We start from the raw sequence: 18,563 nt of genomic DNA, 5'->3' as shown, positions 1-18,563 counted from the left end.
GTAATTTTCTGGAAAGGAAGTGAGTCAGGATTATTGTAATTTTATGATTATTTGAATAATTGTACAACATTCTTAAAGTTTACTATGAGTATGGATTATGAAAAAGTTAATTATCTTGATATCACTATTCTTAAGGATAGGACCAATAAGAAATTTGTGTCTATGTTATATAGGAAACCAACATACTCAAACACTTTGTTACACTTCAATAATTGCCATCCCTTACATCAAAAGAAGGCTCTGGTTAAGGGCTAGTATGTTCAGTTAGCCAGAATGGTGCCTGATAATTTATTTTTTGAACAATGTGACATCTTGAAGGGTATGTTAGGAAGAAGAGGTTACCCAGACACATTTGTAGACAAGATTATTTTGGAAGTAAAAAAAAAAAGAAGTGATGGCATTTATGTACCAGTTATCAGCACCTTTCTGGCTAGTACTGAATTAAGTAATGTGTGGGATCTTTGTAGAAGTGATCCAGATTGTATAAAAATTGTTGGAGAAAAAGTAAACATTGTGTATAAAAAAGAAAGTAGCTTCAAGTAGTTGCTTGAAAGGGCAGGGAATAATAGAAACCACACCACAAAGATGGAAAAATGTCTAAGTGTGGGGCATGTGGGTTTATATTATAACATCGAAATAGTAAAAAGTTGAATGTTATAATATCAAACCCAAAACAGTGAATGCTAAAAATTAGAAAGCTGCAGAACATCAAATTCTTTCCTAAGGAAAGAATTTGGTGGGCTGTTTCTGCCGCTTCACTATTTTCTCCACTGTGGTGCGAAGGTTATGGGCCGGGTTAAGGTAAGTGTGTGAACGGACCGGGTTAACGTGAATGTGGGAATGGGATAGTTAGGGACCTTAGGGTTAGGTAGCGGGTAAGGTGAGTGTGTGATAGTTAGGGGCCTTAGGGTTAGGGAACAGGTAAGTTGAGTGTGCGACAGTTAGGGACTTTAGGGTTAGGGAGTGGGTAAGGTGAGTGTGCGATAGTTAGGGACCTTAGGGTTAGGGAGCGGGTAAGGTGAGTGTGCGATAGTTACAGACCTTAGGGTTAGGGTTTGGGTTAAGGTAAGTGGATAGATAGTAGTGTATGTACAGTTTAGTGTAGGGTTAGAAGTTGGATTTTAAGTGTATATGTGTGTATTACTTTTTTTGGTGTACTTGTGTTGTGTGTGTGTGTGTTTCTCAGAACAGCAAATTTTTTCCCTTCTGAGCTTTCAATTATATCACATTTCGACATTCCAAGTTCGAGCTTATGGTGTTCAATATTTTGGGATTTCGATTATGTGATATACACTTGGGCATGTGCCCAATGTTGTAACATTTTGGCATGTAAGAAAATAAAACTTGGGGGACATTTTGTGGTCAATGTTCCCGGAAGGTTCTACTGTTTTTCTAAAGGAGTGGCATATGCTACTGTATGTCAGACATGAGATTGATTCTATATAGGAAAAACTGTAAGGGCCCTTAAAGACCAAATATATCAGCATTTCTATGACATCAGAAAAATGGACACTAAAAATGCATTATTCAGACATATTTGTGAAAATAAAGACTATGTATTTAAATTTTGTATTATCAACAAAAGTGATTTGGGTCACAGGTGGGGACCTGAATCAGATTATCTGGAATATTTGGAATTACAGTGGATTTTACGAAGTAATGCTGTAACATACCCAGGTCTTAATGACCATGTTTCTTTAAGAATTTCTTAAGACTAAAATCTTGCTAAACATTTTAGTTATGCATCAGTACTGCAAGAGTACAATGTAACTTGGTGAGAAACTCTTAAACAATGTGACTTTTTAATTAGTGAGGTTGTGTGATAGGTTATTTTGAATCTTTGGGGTTTTACTTTTTAAGTTTTGTAATATTTAAACAAGTTTTGAGATGGTTGTTTTATTCTGATGAAGTCCGTGATACCTGGACGAAAGCACTCAAGTTTGTGAATAAAAGTGTGAAGCTACAAGGTTTCCTGTTCCTGTTCTTGGTTGAAATACCTTAAAAAGATAGACAAAGGGGAGAAAGAGTACCGACGATAGTACTGGACACTCTACCAATGGTAGAAGTAAAGAAGAAAGAGGAAAAATAGCTTTGATAAGAAAGAGAGGAGCAGGTAGAAATGGAGTTATAAAGGGAATAGAGTAATATAGAAGTTTTCAAAGAAGGAAGTCTATAATTTAGACAATACTCACAAAAATACGCCAAGGCTCAAGAGAAGGAAAAAAAAATGTGTCTGGTGTGCGAAGCGGCAAATGAGATCTGAGGTAATCCCTGAGAGGAGCATCATGAGTAGAGCCTGGCTCGAGAGTTTGGAGAGCATGAGCTGAAGTAAACGGCCATCTTGGTTCTGAGGTTTGGAACCAAAACCACTGTCAAGGAATGTGTGAAGACTGACAACATCAGATCATATGATAAAGGCACAAGGCTCACTAAAGGAACATATGATAAATACAAAAGGGTTACAAGTCCACTCCTATAATGGGGTGCAAGAATTAAGGGTTTTCATGCCAACTAACACCTAAAGGTTCATATTTTAATGAATCCAAACACATTATCACCACACAGTAAGGATGCAAAGAATATCTGGAAATAGAATGATTAATACATTTCACAGTGTTCCAGCCCAAGAAGTGGAGATAATAACCGAAATGCATGGTCCTTAAAAAATCACGAGTTAAAAATTTTGGTTTACAATAAGCAGAGGGAGACTGCTGAAACCATCTATCAACCAAAAGGTAAAAATGTAGAAAGTCGGAATCTTTTCATAAAAAAAAAAAAAGGACAGTAACATTTTGTTAGCAGAAATAGAGATGTGGTTTGGTGTGCAACAGTTTGCTAAGGTAATCACTCGTGCTGGAATACAATCACACAAAAATGTATTCTTTGCTATAAAATTCCTATAAAGAAATGAGAAGGCACTGATTTGGGGGTTACAAAAGTGCTGGCCCTAGGGGCTATTGAAGAACCCCTTAGTAAACAAAGTAGCTTGACTCAGTCTTCAGGTACCCAGGTCATATGGCAACATCTTCTTCTGTAATAACATCTGCCAGTTGAATCACATGCTGTGAATTAATGAAATAAATGCAAGGCTTGTGTCAGTTGGATACTTTACAGCCTTGTTTGTAACAAATGAATATTAAAAGTCACCTGTGATGGGAGGGACACATAATACAAATAACCTTTTCAACACCATATGAGCTCTTATACTATGTCTTCTTCATCTTCAGGCTGCATGTGATCCTTGTATTCTTTCAAAAGTCAAAGAACAAGCTTTTATGGGTCGACAACCATTATGTAGCGGCATGCCTGGATGATGTCATCATCTGCATCCATAACTAGGTATCCTCTTTGCTTAAACTACAGGGGAACTCCACTCTGTTAGGGACTGCAGATTTAAGGATAGCCCAGCCAAGTGTGTCACTGACCTGGAAAAAATGGTACTTGGTCTAAACTGTAGGAAAAGGTTTGTAAATCCCCATGCGCAAAAAGCAGAAGGCCTTCTAAAGTCTGGAATTAGCCAGTGACCGTGACCATGATTCAGGCCTGAGCTTTCATGGGTCTGGCTGCCTTTAACAAGAGGTTTATAGTACAATGAACACTTTTGGCAGGCTTGACAATGGTTTAGTGTCATAACATGTACAACCTACTGAGGAAAGAAAGAGTGCAATTTCTTTATTAAAGCCATCCCTATGTGTGCATACATTTCTACACATGAATAATTTTCAGCAAAATTTCATTGATGAAAGCCTCAGATGTAGGTGTAGGGCAATACTGTCTGACAAGACTGGCGATGCTGAAAGACATGTGTTTTATCTTAGTAGGAACACATCTGACATATAAAGATATACTTGGTTATCAAGAGGAAATATTTTGCTACCACATGGGCATAGATGCCACTGATACTTTGTTGAGAAGATCTCTGCAGTGGCATCACCAGTAGTGGAATAAGAACTTTTGGATCATGCCACAGTTATTGGCTTTGCAGCCACCTCTATATACTGTTGTACATCAGGCTGGGTTAGCCTTTGTATACTATAGTGTCACCTCTCATCTCCCTGCCCTGGCACCTACTTTCACTCACTCCTTTTTAGGGAAGAAGGTATATAATGTTGAAGTGCTTATACACCAGGATGCTTATCATAGTCTTGACTCACAGGGTGAAGCAAAATATCTACACAGCTCAGACTAATAAGGTACAGTTGCCTCTTTTTGTTTGGCTTAAGATTTAGGAACATGTGCTTTACTGCAATCTCATAAATTGCATAGCTGTCTGTCTGTTTGTCTTTGTAAGTGTGCACAGGTGTGTATAAGCAAACAGGTACAGCTGATCAAAAATTAATTAATTAAAAGCACCAGCTTTTTTATTGCATGGGATTGCAGTACAGTGGTGATGAGGAAATGTGCCTTTATCCTACTGTAGTGTGATCTCGGAGTTGGAATATATATATATATATATATATATATATATATATATATATATATATATATATATATATATATATATATATATACATATATATATATATATATATTGGCAGGGTCCCCCTTCAAAAATCAGTGTTTTTCTTCTAACTGGCCAGTTGTGTTTGATCAGTTACCTTTCAATATTTTCCCTTTTCACTATGTGGATATACATCCACAAACATACACATGTATATGTTTGGGGATATGTAAAAAAACTAATTTTGTATTTTGCAATATTGACTGTATTGCTTTTCTGAGCAGAGGCTCTCAACATTTTACATTCTTTCTTGGTTAAATTGATGAACTAATGCACAGTTATTTATAGTAAACCCAATACTTTACCTCCTGATCTTGGAATTTATATATAGTTGATTAGGTTGACTTCAGAGTAGATTATTAATCTCAGTGTATTGTACACTAAAGTGATTGGACTTAAATATTGCTAAGTAATCTTCTGGGATCTCTAGTGGGATCATATTTTCCAATTTCCCCTTCTGTACTTTTTCAGTTAAAAATATCTGGCAAATAAAATAAAACAGATGACTGCACTCAGTTTTGCTTGTTTCACAGTGTGCTAGTTATGATATGTTTATAATATAAAGTATCATATCTTCTTGATGATATTAGCTAAGCTGCATGACATGGACCACACACTTTTTAGCCAATGCAGAGAACAACAAAAAACAAGTTGCAAAACTAAGAACAGATCCAAGGCAAGTATCTGTGGTACGAACGGACAGAAAATGTATGAAAATTTAACAGTTTCTTCCACCACTGTGGACTTCATCAGAATATGCACCCTCAATTAATAAAACATTATATATATGCATTTATTTAATGAATACTAAAGCACTATCTGCTAATTACATAATGAAGAAAATATAGTCATTAAGGACAATAATACAAATTCAAAACCATTAACCATTTGAGTCTAAAACAGAATCACCAACTAAATCAATAGTAAACACCATAACATAACAAAAATCCTGAAAACCATTATTAAAATTTTAAAAAGATGATATATCTGTCTCTATTAAAATGCTTTAAAAAAATATATCCACTGCATTTTCGTCTAACTTAAGACTTCATCAGATGTCCAGCTCCTTCCAACTTAAATAGCATTTACCCATATATAATTAACAATAAATTAATGCATTCAGCTCCAATTAAAGAATTTATTTATTTATTGCATTTGTTGACCGGCAAAGTCCACTGGGCCAAGAAGAGCCCATTTTCAGTGGCGGCCCGGGGAGAAAAGCTCCACAGAATTATATAATTACAATTCAATAGTAATACATATATAAGTAAAAGAAACAATCTTGATACATAGAATGAGTAGAAGATAATTTGAAAAGAAAAAAAAATAGGATATTGTCTTTGCAATAATTACATTATCATAAAAAGAATTTGAGTAAAAAAGGACATAGTAATTGCGTTAATTACATACAAAAGATTTCTACTAATTGTGATAATTAAACTGTGTAAAGTTTGGGAAGGAAGTTATGTGCTGGGAAATTATGGTGGAGTACACACAGAAAAATCCTTAGTGAATTGCACGGTTAAACTGTGAATATAGTAAGAGAAGGAATTCAGGTGTTGCGGTTATTAGGTGGGGTACAGGGGCAAAGCCAGTGAGAGGAAAAATGTAGCTTGAGGGATTTTTTGAAGGAATCAGCAACAATTAAAAAAATGCTTATAAAAATGGCAACCAAGTAATAGAAGGGATACGGAGGTTCCCCTAATTATAGGTTAAAAGCTAATGACAAGGAAAAGGAGTTTAAGGGGGCTTTGTGATAGATTTTAATGGGGGCACAAGTGTTATTAAAACGATAGTTATTAAAGAATGCATGCAATTTGCATGTTTTTCAGATCTAAAAGACCTTCTACAAACATCTCTTAAATGTATTTATTGAGGGTGCCCCAATTTAAAAGATAATTTTAAAGGTAGTACTTCTTGTTGCAAGAAGAGTAAAAAAATAGGGATATCTAAATGTGGGGGATGTTCCTTTTTTTATATATATTTCAATGTGAGGAAATATATATTAAAAATAGGAAACAACATGTTAAGAGTAAGACTTTTTCTAATTGTAATACTTCAGGCACAAGATATCCCTTTTAGTGAAGTCACCGATATTGATTTTTCAGATTTTTTTATGAAAGCAACTTTTTGATCTCAAGGTTCTTATATATGTGGATCATTTTCTATTATTTTTATGTATAATTTTATATAAGTATTTTTTGTAAATATATCTTACCAGGATGCAAAATACTCCATTACCAGCCTCAGTAAGAAGCTGAGATCCCCCATAAAATCCTCCAAAGCTGGTTACAAAAATAAAATTGCCAAAGATTCCAAGGACAACAGCAAGGCATTCTATAGCTATGACAAGAATCTAAATGGCAATGCTCAGATATGCTCTGAGCTACAACAGAATGGCATTAAATATACTGATCCAAGGATATTGCCAATACCCTGGCAGATCGATTGAGTGCCAACTTCACCACCCTCTCATCCCCTAAAGGGCACATCTCAATAACAAAAGATTGCCAAATTCTGGTAATCATGGCCACACAGGTGAAAACGCACTCTCCAAAGCTAAGAATGCAGCATCCATGGGACCAGATGACATCCCAGGCTGTGTACTACATGAACTACAAAATGAACTGGCACTTCACCTAAGTGTCTTGTTTAATCATAGCCTCACCTCAGGCTTCATGCCCAGTGAGTGGCACACAGCTACAGTTATCCCACTCCACAAGGGGAGATCCACCTCGGATCCTGAGAACTATCATCCCATCAGTCTGATGAGCCAGATCTGCAAAGCCATGGAACGCATTATCAAGGAACTTATAAACAAAGACATTGGCAACCTTCAAACATTGGACCCCACTCAGTTTGGTTTCGTAAAGGGCCGATCTTGACTCCTCAACTTGATTGACTTCTTCTAATCAGTCTCCAGAGCTGTGGACAAGGGCAAGGCAGTCCACACATTCTATCTGGACCTTGCCAAGGCCTTTGACACCACCCCCCACTCTGGAATCATAGATATACTTACTAAGCTGGGCATTAATCCCTATGTCACTTGATGGGTTGCCAACTGGTTACTGACAGAACCCACACTGTAAAAGTAGCCGACTCAAAATTCAGCTCCAGACAAGTGGAGTACCTCAGGGTTCAGTCTTTGGACTGCTCTTGTTTGGAATCTACATCTCTGAATTACAGGCCAGCACTAAGGGACTCTGGTTAACAAAGTTCACAGATGACTGCAAACTGGGAGCCATTACTGAATCCCCAAATGATGTGGATATTCTACAAAAGGACCTTAAAATAACAGATGCTTGGTGCCAGAGCCATGGGCTCAAGCTCAGTGCCAAGAAATGTATAGTTATCCCCTTTGGAAAAAAACATGTACCCATGAATTACCACATAAGTGGCAGTACACTAAACATCAAAAGTGTGATAAGGGACTTAGGAACACAGGTAGACAGTGGTCTCACCTTCGATAACTACACTGCCACAACAGTCATGAAATCCTTCTAAGTGGCACACCTCATCACTAAGGGCTTTTCATCCAGAAAAAAGGAGGTCATTGTCCCACTGTACTCATCCCTCATTAGACCCATTATAGAGTACAATGCCCCATTTGGTATGTACCTCACAAGACATCTGCAATAACTGGAAGGGCCACAGAAATACCTCACTAAAAGAATTGCAAGCCTTAAACATATGCCCTATGGTGACCATCTAAAAAAACTCCTGCTATACTCTGTCACATATTGCCTACTCAGAGACAATCTCTACTTAACATACAAGGCCATGTCAAACCCAGAGCTGTTGGAGATGCTACACTTAAAGAAATTCCAATCCCTCAGAGCCACATGCTCCAGGGATCTAAACCTGGTCATCACAATGAATAAAACATGCTGGAGGGATAGGTTCCTGACCCAGAGACTCCCCATACTTAGGAATATACTGCCCATATATGTCAAGCTGAGCGCCTCTTTTGTCCTCTTCAAAAGGATCCTTGACGACTCAATGGGAGATAGGAAATTCACCCTGGGGATCCCATCAGTCACCCTGCCAGACAGAGTGAGCAGGGAAGTAATAGCCAGGGAATTGTTATGGCTAGGCTTGCATAGGTCCTAGGGCCGATAGCCTAGTACTAACCTATGAATCTTGCATGTTTTTTGTACGTTAATTTTATGTAATTTTATGTGCTTTATATACATCTAATTAGTAGTATTTTAAGAAACACTTTGGTTGCCCTTTTTGATAAATATTCTTTAAATTGTTTAATTGGAACTCAATGCATTAATTGATAGTTAGTTGAATATGGATAAATAGCATTTAAGTAGGAATTTCTGTAGTAAGCTGTGCATCTGATGAGGTCTTAACTTAGATGAAAACACAGAGATACATTAAAATTCATGTTTTATTTTTAATAAGAACTATTAAAGTTTCTAATTTTTATGTATATCACCTGCCTGGCTCCTGGAGTGCTGTTTGTTTTATTACTGTTGGTTTTCAGCACTGTTCTCTGTTATTTTTGGTTGATCCCTAGTGTTTGTCCTCTCCAACAAAGTTTAGAAAGAAAGGTCTTTTGAATATGCAAATGATGGCCATTCCCCTAAAATATTAATATAACCTTGGACTGTTAACATTTTTTTCTAATTTTACCACTTCATTCTTAAACTTTTCATAAGAGGACACCATCCTAACTGTTCTCGCTTTCTGCCATTTTACCAGGGCTGTTTTTCTGCCATATAGGGTGCCAGCTAGTAAAATGAAGAAGGATAGTATATTAAGTTGGTTTCCTATATATATATATATTTGACACAAATACACCTAACTCCATATTCTTAATGATGGTCACCTCCAAGAAATTAATTCTGTTAGATGAATAAGTAACAGTAAATCTCAAAAAACTGGTTGTTCCATTAATATATTCAACAAATTCATTTAGTTGTTCAATACTCCCACTCCAGAAAATATCATCATCCATGTAGTGTGTGTATAATGACCATAGGATGGAATAAATGGAGTGTTCCCACTCAACCATCACAATATTGGTAAAAATTGGGATGCAAAAGGCACCATAGCCACCAATGTGTTTTGCTTAAATAGATGGCCATCAAAATAAATAACATGGTTCATTAAAACCACTTCCATTAAGTCTGTCATAAGCTTAATCTCAGTGTGGTCAAACAAACTTTCCTTACACAAATACACAAATACTCATAAAATCATTCCAAACCTATGTGATGCGGAATGTGTGAAAAAAGGTTGATTACATCAACAATAACAAAAATTGGATCTAACTCTAAAGCCCTCTGGTCAACCCTTTTTAGAAACCCCCATGAATCTTTTAATAAATGTATTATACTCACCCCCACATCTTTTAGTAAGCTCACATGAATCTTTTAATAAATGTACTATACTCACCCCCACATCTTTTAGTAAACTCACATGAATCTTTTAATAAATGTACTATACTCACCCCCACATCTTTTAGTAAGCTCACATGAACCTGTTAATAAATGTACTATACTCACCCCCACATCTTTTAGTAAACTCACATGAACCTGTTAATAAATGTACTATACTCACCCCCACATATTTTAGTAAACTCACATGAATCTTTTAACAATGTACTATACTCACCCCCACATCTTTTAATAAACTCCCATGAATCTTTTAATAAATGTACTATACTCACCCCCACATCTTTTAGTTGACTGTCCAGAAAACATGCTCCAGTAAAAGTCTTGAACTATTTTGCATCAGCTATGGGATGTAACAGAGGATCAGACAGATTTTGGTTTTAGTATTCATTAATTAAATGCATATATATATATATATATATATATATATATATATATATATATATATATGTACTGGGTTAACTGAGGAGTGTATTCTGATGAATTCCGCAATGGTGGATGAAAGCTTTCAATTTTCTATAATAAAATTTGTTTTGCTGTGTATTCATACCATGGACCCTTGCCTTGGATTTGTTCTAGCAAATGCATTGTATCACAAGTTCTGTCTTTGTATTTTGCCATGCTCAGAAATGATTCTTATATTTTTTCAGTAACTCCAATGTCTTGGTACTAGAAGTTTGTCTGATTTAAACATAAATTTTTGTACACTATCAATTTCATCGTGTAGGGATATATAGTTCAGGTCAGAAGCAGTGAACACTTTTTCAGGTAGTGAATAATACCAAATGCTCCTATGAGGGAACGTTGTTTACAATGGAGTTTTTGCTGGCAGCCTTCTGTAAGGGATTGTAGTACAGCAAGGTTAGAGTGCTGTCTTAGAGATGGTATGTAGAATCAGCAGGGGGTGGGGACTGAAGGGAGATTTGCCTCCTTGCAAAAAAAAAAAAAATACTATTATACCATGACCCCCCCAAAACGTGCATGCTGATTGGCCAGCGTGCCCGTTGTAAATCGAGTTATACTAATGGAAAAAGGTCCGTCGCCGGACTTTTTCCATTAGTATAACTGTTTTAAACACTGTCTCGCTATGTTAAATGGGTTTAACATAGCGAGACAGCTTTAAAATAAGCAACGGAGATCTCCGTTGCTTATTTTAAAGCTGTCTCGCTATGTTAAACCCCATTAACATAGTGAGACAGTGTTTAAAACGAGAAAGCAAGATCTCCGTTGCTTTCTTTAGTCTCGCTATGTTAAATGAGTTTAACATGGCGAGACAGTTAAAATAAGCAACGGAGATGTCCGTTGCTTATTTTAAAACTGTCTCGCTATGTTAAACTCATTTAACATAGCGAGACACTAAAAAAAAGAAAGTGAGATCTTGCTTTCTCCGTTGCTTTTGCCCACAGCTCTGATGTACTGCGCAGGCGCAGTACATCAGAACTGCCGGATGCCAGACATCTGCGGAAGGGCAGTAAACAGGCATTATACTATGCCATTATTTAAGAAAAGTAACAGTTTCTTTTCTTAAATAATGTCATGGTATAATAGCAATAACCCACTTCTGGGTGTGGGTAATGCTAAATTTACCACGGTTGGCTTTGTTTGGTCCTCGGGCTTCCTGGGACCAAACCACGCCAACCGTGGGTAAAGCATTACCCACAAGCGTCAGGTTATTGCTATAATAATTTTTTTTTGGTTTTGATTACTTTAGATTCTATCCAGAATGATTGTTCCTTATGAGCATTCAATGTTTGATGATATACACTCTCTCTTTATATAGATATATATATATATATATATATATATATATATATATATATATATATATATATATATATATATATATATAAAAATATATATATATAGGTGTCAGACACCTGTTTGGATGGACAATGCACCAAAAGGTTGTTTGATACTATTTGGAGGACAGGTTTGCAATATCAACAATCCTTGGGTAGGGGAATATTTCCTTTTCCTGGGTGTTATGCGATCTTGGAGTTAGTATATAAAATTAGCAGGGTGTGTCGGGGATGCAGGGGGGCTTGTACCCTTGTAAAAACACTTGCTGTTTGTTCATTCCATTCTGAGGTAATCCCCAGAGCATTCACAGAATGTATTGCTATTTCTGACTGATATTTTGAAGTCAATCTGCTAGGTGTTGGTACACTCCAATTCAGTCAAGTTCCATACACCCATCTCTCTCTCTGTATGTGTGTGTGTGTGTGTGTGTATATATATATGTATATATATATATATATATATATATATATATATAAAAAATATATACATATATATATATAATATATATATATATATATATATATATATATATTTTTTATATATATATATATATATATATATATATATATATATATATATATATACACACACACACACACACACACACACACACGCACACACACACACACGCACACACACACACACTCTCAAATATATACGTATATATCATGCACTTCTAAATCTCAAAATCCCATACAATCGAAACTCATTTTTGCGAGATGAAAATCATGAAACCTTGAATACCCGAATGGCGAAGTTTTATTAGGGTAAGTAAATACTTCCCCAAACTTAAATAAAACCCACCTAGGTGGGGGGAGCTGCACCTCTCACACCCCACCTAACTATATATACCAACTCCGGTATCACACTACAGTGGACAAAAGGGCATGCTGAGTAAGTGTTTACTTACCCTGGGAAAAATTTGCTGTTAGGGTATTCAAGTTTCCTTGGTTTTTGTCTCCTGAAAATTAATTTAAACCATATGTGATTTTGAGCATCAGAAGGGGATCTGTGTGTGTGTGTGTGTGTGTGTGTGTGTGTGTGTGTGTGTGTGTGTGTGTGTGTGTGTGTGTGTGTGTGTGTGTGTGTGCACCTTTATGAATTACTGATTCTTGATACACACCATTTTGTGGTAATCTCTAAATAACTGTAACTCTGTGTCCTTTTATGCACATTTATTTACTTTTTGTTTCTCTCCACCATTTTAACTATAGTATAACCAACAATATTTCCAGGCATGTTAACTGCATTCACTTGAGTTACTGGATTTTGATTTATGTTTGTCTGAAATTTTAGTTTCACAGTGTATGAACAAAAAAAAAAGGTTTAAAAACAAAAGAAAACAAATCTTTCTTTTTTAATAAGGAGTAAGTCTGTCTTCACCTTCCATGTGGGAGGGGTCTTGGCCCCTGTCTACTTCCCCTAAATTATATATGTCAACTCAACATCACAATGCATTCTTTTCATTACATAATGATAAAAATCGCTGAAACATGTATCGCCAGCTTCATGGCATATTACACTTAGGATAAATGAACCTCAATATTAACATTTTGACAAAGACTACATCAGTTGAACATGCATCAATGAAGTGGGGACATATGTATTTCCTGGTCCACAGTTAAGAGATGTTCAATTGGCTCTTTTACACAGACTTCATGTAGCATCTCTAAAATATGCATCTGTTTTCCTGAATGGTACTGTTTTGTTATATCATATTTATGTGGAATAAGTAGCAATCCAAAACTATATTCCCTATCTGTCTATCAAACAGCCACTTCCATACTAAACAACTTCAAAAGCCTGATCCATGAAAACCAAACATTTACTTCCATTAATACACCTATTAGCTGCGATATAAATGTACTGCATTTACTTCCCTACACACTTCTCCAGTAACTAGGAAGACTCACTACGTTTCCCTTTCTATATATTTATTTATTAGCATATGTTATATAAACTAAAGTAAGTGCTACACATTACCCCAAGAATCTATAACACAAGCATTACTTCTTGCTTAGTTTATTACTCAAAGAACATACATGAGAATCTGTTGTACATGATATAATTAATATCTTTGAAAGCTGCTACATTTTCACGTTACCTTTTTTTATTTTGTTTCAACATTTCCTACTCCATTCTGTATATGAAAACTGCTATACTATTTTTCCAAAGACAGGAAGAAGAATATAATAGTTTACACTGCGTATATCCTAATGGGACATCTCCTTAATATGTATAAATGCTAATTATCTGTACTCTAGAAACCCTGATTTGAGTATAATCTCATGGAGTTTTTTCTCCCTGGGTCTCCACTGAAAACAGCTTTGCTCAGTCCAGTTTTCATAGTACACAAATCAAAATTAATGAATTAACTAATTCATTCATTCATTGTTTCTTTCTATCCATTCATGAAGTACCTTATACAAGGACATTTGATAATGCCTTATAAGGGCTTATCATCACGTTGGAGCAATACCTTGCTTCCATATATGCTCCATCAACCTTGCCACATCCATAGCGAAGAGCTAACATTTCATTTTCAGTTAGAAAATATGAAGTCTGTGCACTAATAAATGCTCTTGATTAATGTGTTGCAGATTTGTTCTTATGTACTGATACTCTGCAGTTCCCAAATTCATTACATCTACTTGCAAAACTGGTTTAGTAACATTATAATATTTCAGTGCTGGTGTCTCAATCACTTTGCTCATTTCAGTGATCACTCCCATTCTGTATTATGTCCTAAACTGTTAAAATGGCTGTCTTCTTTGGCATAAAATCTGCCATTTCAAAATTCTTATTAAAGCTTTCTTATCTTCTGGTGAAGGCATCTGAAAGTGACCAATCACTTTCAGAAGTTAATTTGGCCCATATAATTCAGACTGCACCTTGCCTAGACTTTCTGAAAGTCCATTTGCAGTAAGATATATCTCAGACTTCTGGATTCAAGCCTTGTGACAAACTTCCTTGCATTATGGCAGATGTTAGGGGTTTTAGTGGTTGCATCATTTGAATGAATAACTGAGTTACTTGGAACATATGGTGGTTCAATGACTTAAAACAAAACAAGAAATCAAGAAATGTTAATGGTGAGACTAACCTGAAAATGTAATATATAAACAGGCATCTGATGTTTTGCTGACCTCACAGCAGAAATAACCCTATTTTTCATTTGTCAGGTCAGTCAGTTAAAAAAGACATTTCTATCACAATGAAAGCATTGATTATTAATTTTTAAATTGCCAAATGGAAAAAAATGAGACAACTTATTTAATCAAAGTTGGAAATGGTCATTGTTAAAAGACTAAAAATGCTGAGTTTTATCTTTACTTTGCTTGAAAGCAAATCATCCATGACCCAAGACATAATCCCCGGGATTCATGAACCTTGCGCCAGGCGCCAGCATAGCGTCGGCGTTATAACGCCAAATATGGCTGCCGAGCGATTCAGGTATGAATGAATTCCACGTGCACTACAGGCGTGCGCCGGACCATCTCCGCCCCCGGCGTAGGTATGCAAAACACACTGTGTGCGGTATTGCACCATGCAAATGAAGGCAAATAGCGATCCACGAAGTGGCCCAGGCGTAGCGTAAAGGCACGGCAATGTAAACCAAAAAAAACAGTTTACATTTCCCCAAACATGACCGAGGAGTAACGGAAGGCTGTCAAAGTCAGGTATCATACAGGTGCAATATGCCAATGTGGAAAGGCACCGAGAATGTCCAAAGAAAATATGCACAAAATGTAAAAAATGACATAAATGGCACGTACGTAGAAAGAACAGCAGACCCCCCGGATATGTGCACAGAAGTTGCAAAGCAATGAAATAATATGAAAATGTCCTAAAAGAGCAGTATAACACACATCAGCTGCACAGCCACCACACACCATAGTATGTATGTAAAGCTTCAACCCCAGCGCAATGGTTGTCAAGGAGTGGTGGCAGTGTTCGGCGCCGTAACCATGTATTAGTAGTCAATTCATGCAAATGAGGCAGATAATAGTGAATCGCAAAAACGGCGCCGGTGTAAGGATGGAGCAAACGGCGCAGCGGTACTACACCGAGGAGTGGCCTACACGAGATACATGTCAACCACAGAGGGGTGTGCCACTGTAGGAGGAAGGATATTGGAGGTCAGCAAATGTGGGCTGTACAATGCACATCACAGCATCAGGACTGGCGTGTGAGGAAATAGATGTGCTGAGAGTACATAATGCGCGCACAGATGCATGTGCACGAGGATGACTACGTTCCCCAACACAGTCATGTGATGGCCTCCCCGTCAACAGCCACGGATATAGGAAGGTAATGCGGAGAATATGAGGAAATGCGGAAGCAGTGTAATTGGAGCCGTAATGACCAATCAACACCAATCAATCCAGGAAGGGCAAACGGCGGCAGCCGACAACTCTGTATGCAGACTCCTGCATAACGGGAAAGGGGAGGCATATGAATGCAAAGATAGTAGGGGATGTAGTAGAAATGCAAAGAACAAAGAACTGAAATAGCACAGCCAAGTACAGAGGTAGCATAACTGCGGCTGCAGATAAAATGCATCAGATGCCATGTGCCTGCAGGATGCAGTAATGTAAGATGCAAAGCTAAGCCAATGCAGGCAACTGTAATGTAACACTAAAGGCAATACCGTAGCAGTTGCAACCGTAAAACACCGAAATTAATCCATGGATACGGCTGCACAGACACACCCAATGACATCACCGGGTATACAGCACAACAGTATAAAGTGGGAATGCACACAACACACAGCGCGATTTCCCAAACGCCGCACCGTAGGGTGTAAACAGACGGGGAACTTTTAATATGTATATGCTGGGTGCCGCCGTGGCCGTGATGCATAGGTATGTGGCAGAGACAGACGGAGTTGCGGAGGATGGTGCCGACAACTACCGTAGGCCTCACAGGAGAAGGAGAGTGTTCAGACCAAGGGTGACCTACCAGGGGCTGCGAGACCTGGAGATAGTAGAGCGCTACAGGGTGGACAGGGACACGTTACAGCAAATAGTGGAGCTGTGGCGGCTGCCTGAGAACAAGAGACAACAGAGGGAGCCCATCCCAGTGGACACAAAGGTATGTGTGAGCTTGCGAATACTGGCTACAGGTACCTTTCAAAGGCCAACCGAGGATATAATGGGCATCTCACAGGCATCAGCATCCAGGGTACTACACCAGTTCCTGGATGCCATGTTACCACATGCCCATGAGCACATAAATTTCCCCAGATCTCAGGAGGAGTTGGCTAGCAATATGCGCCGCTTCCACCGTGTGGCACAATACCCGGAGGTACTGGGTGCGATAGACTGTACGCACATAGAAATTAAGTCACCACCCGGGGAGCAGGGTAGACGCTACATAAACCACAAGGGATACCCCATCAATTGCCAGGTCGTGTGCAATGCGCAGGGCATTATCATGGATGTGTGTGCTGGCAGCCCTGGAAGCTACCACGACTCCCATATCTGGCATGCCTCACAGCTGTATCAGGTAGTCGCCAGGGGGACATCACACAAGGTCACCTTGTGGGGGATGCTGGCTACGCACTGGAGCCGTGGTTGATGACACCCATCAGAAATGCACACACACACATGCAAGAACGCCATAATGAGGCACACGCACAAACAAGAATAATCATAGAGCGTGTGTTCGGGATGTTGAAATCACGGTTCCGGTGCTTGGATACATCCGGTGGAGCCTTGCAGTACTCTCCAGGCACAAGTGCCCACATATTCATAGTATGTTGTATGCTACACAATATGATTCTGCGTAAACAGCTGCTGCAGGGGCATAATGCTGGAGGGCCACCAAGCCCGCCACAACTGCCAGGGCAAGCACAGGCACAGGGCGTTCAGCACTATGGACACACTGAGCTAGCCCCAGTAGGTAGACAGAGGCGTACCCAATATGCCTATGCCCTGGCAAAGAGGGAATGCATAGCACATACTTTGACAGTGTAGGTCCCATGGACTGACACCTCCTGACCTGCACACACAGTAAAATGGACGCCACACAAACATGTCCGCCCGTAATGTGTACCGTATGTGCGGACGTATGTGTGACTCCAACAAAGGCACCACCCAAACACTGCGCACCCAATAGCCAGCAGAGCATGGAACGCTAACACCTCAAACGCACGCCGGCTCCACAGCAGATGGCGTAGCCGTATGCTGCCACATTCGCCGCAAGTCGAATACATATGTACTTATGTGCATACACAGATATGGAAATAGATATCAGTACACACGTAGAAATATATGTACACATACACAGATATAAAGTACAACAGGTTAATATGGAACCCAGGGATGCAAGTTGACAGATAAGTAAGACGTGATATCACCACATAGTAAACATAGTGAACGTCAACCCGATCATCCGGGAGGGTGGCCAGAGCAGGGAACGCCAGCCATGGAAATGTTAACCTGCATCAATGTATATCCGCGGGTCGGGATGATCGCCAGGCCACGGCACAGCAACGTGATATGTGCGTGTCATATCCATAGGATATGACTGCGGAGGTACACACGCCGGCGATGCGTCAATAGGTAGTGTGTTCAACCATCGCGCGAAGCGGCAATCATACCTGTCAAATTGTACGTCATTATGAGGAACGTACCTTAGTTGGGGTCTAAAATAGTTCATGTTCCGCGAAGTTCCTCAAAGTTCCACATTGAAATAGTCTGTCACACACACAATGTTAGGAATATATTTAAATGTAACCTGGTAAATATCAATTAAACATATGAATTCAGTAAAGGTTCTTCCTTGTACGTAAACCAGCATATTTCAACCACCCCATGACCTTCTTAGCTGAAGTTGTTAGTAAGCCATTTTTT

This window comes from Protopterus annectens, chromosome 7.part0 (assembly GCF_019279795.1).
Source record: "Protopterus annectens isolate FY-2018-M chromosome 7.part0, PAN1.0, whole genome shotgun sequence".
Classification (NCBI taxonomy): Eukaryota; Metazoa; Chordata; order Ceratodontiformes; family Protopteridae; genus Protopterus; species Protopterus annectens.
Note: the sequence above shows the minus strand (reverse complement) of the source record.